The sequence below is a fragment of the Nothobranchius furzeri genome, unplaced genomic scaffold, assembly GCF_043380555.1.
Source record: "Nothobranchius furzeri strain GRZ-AD unplaced genomic scaffold, NfurGRZ-RIMD1 Scf097, whole genome shotgun sequence".
Lineage (NCBI taxonomy): Eukaryota > Metazoa > Chordata > Actinopteri > Cyprinodontiformes > Nothobranchiidae > Nothobranchius > Nothobranchius furzeri.
In genome coordinates, this window is record NW_027223113.1 from 10,994 (window position 1) to 17,500 (window position 6,507).

The following is a 6,507-nucleotide window of genomic DNA, read 5'->3' on the forward strand; positions in this document are numbered from 1 at the left end:
TTTAGACCAGGTCTGACCCGGGATATAGCTCTCCCACCCCGCAGGGACTTAAACACTCACTGCCATCAGCTGCTGGAGGCTGCCGAGCTCTGCTGCAGACCAGGTCCCACCCAGGTTTCTGCTCCTGCACCCCGCAGGGACTTAAACACACACTGCCACCAGCTTCTGGAGGGTGATGGGCCCTGCTGTGGACCAGGTCCGACCCGGATATCAGCTCTCCCACCAGGCAGGGACTTAAACACACACTGCAATCAGCTGCTGGAGGCTGCTGAGCTCTACTATAGACCAGGTCCGACCCAGGTTTCAGCTCTCCCACCAGGCAGTGACTTAAAGACACACTGCCATCAGCTGCTGGAGGCTGCTGAGCTCTTCTATAGACCAGGTCCGACCCAGGTTTCAGCTCTCACACCAGGCAGGGACTTAAACACACACTGCCATCAGCTGCTGGAGGCTGCTGAGCTCTGCTATAGACCAGGTCCGACCCAGGTTTCAGCTCTCCCACCAGGCAGGGACTTAAAGACACACTGCCATCAGCTGCTGGAGGCTGCCGAGCCCTGCTGCAGACCATGTCCGACCCAGGTTTCAGCTCTCCCACCAGGCAGGGACTTAGAGGCACGCTGCCATCAGCTTCTGGAGGCTGCTGAGCTCTGCCATAGACCAGGTCCGACCGAGGTTTCAGCTCTCCCACCCCGCAGGGACTTAAACACACACTGCCATCAGCTGCTGGAGGCTGCTGAGCTCTGCTATAGACCAGGTCCGACCCGGGATATAGCTCTCCCACCCCGCAGGGACTTAAACACACACTGCCATCAGCTGCTGGAGGCTGCTGAGCTCTTCTATAGACCAGGTCCGACCCAGGTTTCAGCTCTCCCACCCCGCAGGGACTTGAACACACACTGCCATCAGCTTCTGGAGGCTGCTGAGCTCTGCTATAGACCAGGTCCGACCCAGGTTTCTGCTCCTCCACCCCGCAGGGAATTAAAGACACACTGCCATCAGCTTCTGGATGGTGATGGGCCCTGCTGCAGACCAAGTCCGACCCGGGTTACAGCTCTCCCACCAGGCAGGGAATTAAACACACACTGCCATCAGCTGCTGGAGGCTGCTGAGCTCCGCTATAGACCAGGTCCGACCCGGGTTCCTGCTCCTGCACCCCGCAGGGACCAAAACACACACACTGCCATCAGCTTCTGGAGGCTGCTGAGCTCTTCTATAGACCAGGTCCGACCCAGGTTTCAGCTCTCCCACCAGGCAGGGACTTAAACACACACTGCCATCACCTTCTGCTGGCTGCTGAGCTCTGCTGCAGACCAGGTCCGACCCAGGTTTCAGCTCCTGCACCCCGCAGGGAACTAAACACACACTGCCGTCACCTTCTGCTGGCTGCTGAGCCCTGCTGCAGACCAGGTCCGACCCAGGTTTCAGCTCCTGCACCCCGCAGTGGATTAAAGACACACTGCCATCAGGTTCTGGAGGCTGCTGAGCTCTGCTGCAGACCAGGTCCGACCCAGGTTATGGCTCTCCCACCCCGCAGGGACTTAAACACACACCGCCGTCAGCTTCTGGATGGTGATGGGCCCTGCTGCAGACCAGGTCCGACCCACGTTTCAGCTCTCCCACCCCGCAGGGGATGAAACACACACTGCCATCAGCTTCTGGAGGCTGCTGAGCTCTGCTAAAGACCAGGTCCGACCCAGCTTTCAGCTCTCCCACCAGGCAGGGAGTTAAAGACACACTGTCATCGGCTTCTGGAGGGTGCTGAGCCCTGCTGCACACCAAGTCTGACCCAGGTTTCAGCTCATCCACCCCGCAGGGACCTAAACACACACTGCCATCAGCTTCTGAGTGGTAATGGGCCCTGCTGCAGACCAGGTCCGACCCAGGTTTCAGCTCCTCCACCCCGCCATCACCAGCTGGAGGCTGGCTGCTGCTCCTGCACCCTGCCATCAGCTGCTGGAGGCTTCTGTTCCTCCACCCCGCCATCAGCAGCTGGAGGCTGGCTGCTGGAGGCTGGCTGCTGCTCCTCCACCCCGCCATCACCAGCTGGAGGCTGGTTGCAGCTCCTGCACCCCGCCATCAGCTGCTGGAGGCTGCCTGCAGCCCCTGCACCCCGCCATCAGCTGCTGGAGGCTGGCTGCAGCTCCTGCACACCGCCATCAGCTGCTGGAGGCTGCCTGCAGCTCCTGCACCCCGCCATCAGCTGCTGGAGGCTGGCTGCTGCTCCTGCACCCCGCCAGCAGCTGCTGGAGGCTGGCTGCTGCTCCTCCACCCAACCATCAGCTGCTGGACGCTGGCTGCTGCTCCTGCACCCCGCCATCAGCTGCTGGAGGCTGGCTGCTGCTCCTCCACCACCCAACCATCAGCTGCTGGACGCTGGCTGCAGCTCCTCCACCCCGCCATCAGCTGCTGGTGGCTGGCTGCAGCTCCTTCACCCCGCCATCAGCTGCTGGTGGCTGGCTGCAGCTCCTTCACCCCGCCATCACCAGCTGGAGGCTGGCTGCTGCTCCTGCACCCCGCCATCAGCTGCTGGAGGCTGCCTGCAGCTCCTGCGCCCCGCCATCAGCTGCTGGAGGCTGGCTGCTGCTCCTGCACCCTGCCATCAGCTGTTCGAGGCTGGCTGCAGCTCCTCCACCCCACCATCACCAGCTGGAGGCTGGTTGCAGCTCCTGCACCCCGTCATCAGCAGCTGGAGGCTGCCTGCTGCTCCTGCACCCCGCCATCAGCTGCTGGAGGCTGCCTGCAGCTCCTGCACCCCGCCATCATTTGCTGGAGGCTGGCTGCAGCTCCTGCAACCCGCCATCAGCTGCTGGAGGCTGGCTGCTGCTCCTACCGCCATCAGCTGATGGATGCTGGCTGAACGCTGGAGGCTGGCTGCTGCTCCCACACACCGCCATCAGCTCCTGGAGGCTGGCTGGCTGCTGGAGGCTGTCTGCTGCTGCTCCTCCACCCCGCCATCACCAGCTGGAGGCTGGCTGCTGGAGGCTGGCTGCAGCTCCTGCACCCCACCATCAGCTGCTGGAGGCTGGCTTCTGCTCCTCCACCCCGCCATCAGCTGCTGGGGGCTGGCTGCTGGAGGCTGGCTGCAGCTCCTCCACCCCGCCATCACCAGCTGGAGGCTGGTTGCAGCTCCTGCACCCCGCCATCAGCTGCTGGAGGCTGCCTGCTGCTCCTGCACCCCGCCATCAGCTGCTGGAGGCTGCCTGCACCTCCTGCACCCCGCCATCAGCTGCTGGAGGCTGGCTTCTGCTCCTCCACCCCGCCATCAGCTGATGGAGGCTGCCTGCTTCTCCACCCCGCCATCACTAGCTGGAGGCTGGCTGCTGGAGGCTGGCTGCAGCTCCTCCACCCCGCCATCAGCTGCTGGAGGCTGCCTGCAGCTCCTGCACCCCGCCATCACCAGCTGGAGGCTGGCTTCTGCTCCTCCACCCCGCCATCAGCTGATGGAGGCTGCCTGCTTCTCCACCCCGCCATCACTAGCTGGAGGCTGGCTGCTGGAGGCTGGCTGCAGCTCCTCCACCCCGCCATCAGCTGCTGGAGGCTGGCTGCTGCTCCTGCACCCCGCCATCAGCTGCTGGAGGCTGGCTGCTGCTCCTCCACCCAACCATCAGCTGCTGGACGCTGGCTGCAGCTCCTCCACCCCACCATCAGCTGCTGGACGCTGGCTGCAGCTCCTCCACCCCGCCATCAGCTGCTGGAGGCTGCCTGCAGCTCCTGCACCCCGCCATCAGCTGCTGGAGGCTGCCTGCAGCTCCTGCACCCCGCCATCAGCTGCTGGTGGCTGGCTGCAGCTCCTTCACCCCGCCATCACCAGCTGGAGGCTGGCTGCTGCTCCTGCACCCCGCCATCAGCTGCTGGAGGCTGCCTGCAGCTCCTGCGCCCCGCCATCAGCTGCTGGAGGCTGGCTGCTGCTCCTGCACCCTGCCATCAGCTGTTCGAGGCTGGCTGCAGCTCCTCCACCCCACCATCACCAGCTGGAGGCTGGTTGCAGCTCCTGCACCCCGTCATCAGCAGCTGGAGGCTGCCTGCTGCTCCTGCACCCCGCCATCAGCTGCTGGAGGCTGCCTGCAGCTCCTGCACCCCGCCATCATTTGCTGGAGGCTGGCTGCAGCTCCTGCAACCCGCCATCAGCTGCTGGAGGCTGGCTGCTGCTCCTCCACCCCACCATGACCTGCTGGAGGCTGGCTGCAGCTCCTTCACACCGCCATCAGCTGATGGATGCTGGCTGAACGCTGGAGGCTGGCTGCTGCTCCCACACACCGCCATCAGCTCCTGGAGGCTGGCTGGCTGCTGGAGGCTGTCTGCTGCTGCTCCTCCACCCCGCCATCACCAGCTGGAGGCTGGCTGCTGGAGGCTGGCTGCAGCTCCTGCACCCCACCATCAGCTGCTGGAGGCTGGCTTCTGCTCCTCCACCCCGCCATCAGCTGCTGGGGGCTGGCTGCTGGAGGCTGGCTGCAGCTCCTCCACCCCGCCATCACCAGCTGGAGGCTGGTTGCAGCTCCTGCACCCCGCCATCAGCTGCTGGAGGCTGCCTGCTGCTCCTGCACCCCGCCATCAGCTGCTGGAGGCTGCCTGCACCTCCTGCACCCCGCCATCAGCTGCTGGAGGCTGGCTTCTGCTCCTCCACCCCGCCATCAGCTGATGGAGGCTGCCTGCTTCTCCACCCCGCCATCACTAGCTGGAGGCTGGCTGCTGGAGGCTGGCTGCAGCTCCTCCACCCCGCCATCAGCTGCTGGAGGCTGCCTGCAGCTCCTGCACCCCGCCATCACCAGCTGGAGGCTGGCTTCTGCTCCTCCACCCCGCCATCAGCTGATGGAGGCTGCCTGCTTCTCCACCCCGCCATCACTAGCTGGAGGCTGGCTGCTGGAGGCTGGCTGCAGCTCCTCCACCCCGCCATCAGCTGCTGGAGGCTGGCTGCTGCTCCTGCACCCCGCCATCAGCTGCTGGAGGCTGGCTGCTGCTCCTCCACCCAACCATCAGCTGCTGGACGCTGGCTGCAGCTCCTCCACCCCACCATCAGCTGCTGGACGCTGGCTGCAGCTCCTCCACCCCGCCATCAGCTGCTGGAGGCTGCCTGCAGCTCCTGCACCCCGCCATCAGCTGCTGGAGGCTGCCTGCAGCTCCTGCACCCCGCCATCACCAGCTGGAGGCTGGCTTCTGCTCCTCCACCCCGCCATCAGCTGATGGAGGCTGCCTGCTTCTCCACCCCGCCATCACTAGCTGGAGGCTGGCTGCTGGAGGCTGGCTGCTGCTCCTCCACCCAACCATCAGCTGCTGGACGCTGGCTGCAGCTCCTCCACCCCACCATCAGCTGCTGGACGCTGGCTGCAGCTCCTGCACCCCGCCATCAGCTGCTGGAGGCTGGCTTCTGCTCCTCCACCCCGCCATCAGCTGCTGGAGGCTGCCTGCTGCTCCTGCACCCCGCCATCAGCTGCTGGAGGCTGGCTGCTGCTCCTGCACCCCGCCATCAGCTGCTGGAGGCTGGCTGCTGGAGGCTGGCTGCAGCTCCTCCACCCCACCATCAGCTGCTGGACGCTGGCTGCAGCTCCTCCACCCCACCATCAGCTGCTGGACGCTGGCTGCAGCTCCTGCACCCCGCCATCAGCTGCTGGAGGCTGGCTTCTGCTCCTCCACCCCGCCATCAGCTGACGGAGGCTGCCTGCTTCTCCACCCCGCCATCACTAGCTGGAGGCTGGCTGCTGGAGGCTGGCTGCAGCTCCTCCACCCCACCATCAGCTGCTGGACGCTGGCTGCAGCTCCTGCACCCCGCCATCAGCTGCTGGAGGCTGGCTTCTGCTCCTCCACCCCGCCATCAGCTGACGGAGGCTGCCTGCTTCTCCACCCCGCCATCACTAGCTGGAGGCTGGCTGCTGGAGGCTGGCTGCAGCTCCTCCACCCCGCCATCAGCTGCTGGAGGCTGGCTGCTGCTCCTGCACCCCGCCATCAGCTGCTGGACGCTGGCTGCAGCTCCTCCACCCCGCCATCACCAGCTGGAGGCTGCCTGCTGCTCTTCCACCCCGCCATCAGCTGATGGACGCTGGCTGCAGCTCCTCCACCCCGCCATCAGCTGCTGGAGGCTGGCTGGCCGCTGGAGGCTGGCTGCTGCTCCCACACACCGCCATCAGCTGCTGGAGGCTGGCTGGCTGCTGGAGGCTGGCTGCTGCTGCTCCTCCTCCCCGCCATCACCAGCTGGAGGCTGGCTGCTGCTCCTACACCCCGCCATCAGCTGATGGAGGCTGCCTGCTCCTCCGCCCCGCCATCACCAGCTGGAGGCTGGCTGCTGGAGGCTGGCTGCAGCTCCTTCACCCCGCCATCACCAGCTGGAGGCTGGCTTCTGCTCCTGCACCCCGCCATCAGCTGCTGGAGGCTGGCTTCTGCTCCTCCACCCCGCCACCAGCTGCTGGAGGCTGGCTGCTGCTCCTGCACCCCGCCAGCAGCTGCTGGAGGCTGGCTGCTGCTCCTCCACCACCCAACCATCAGCTGCTGGACGCTGGCTGCAGCTCCTCCACC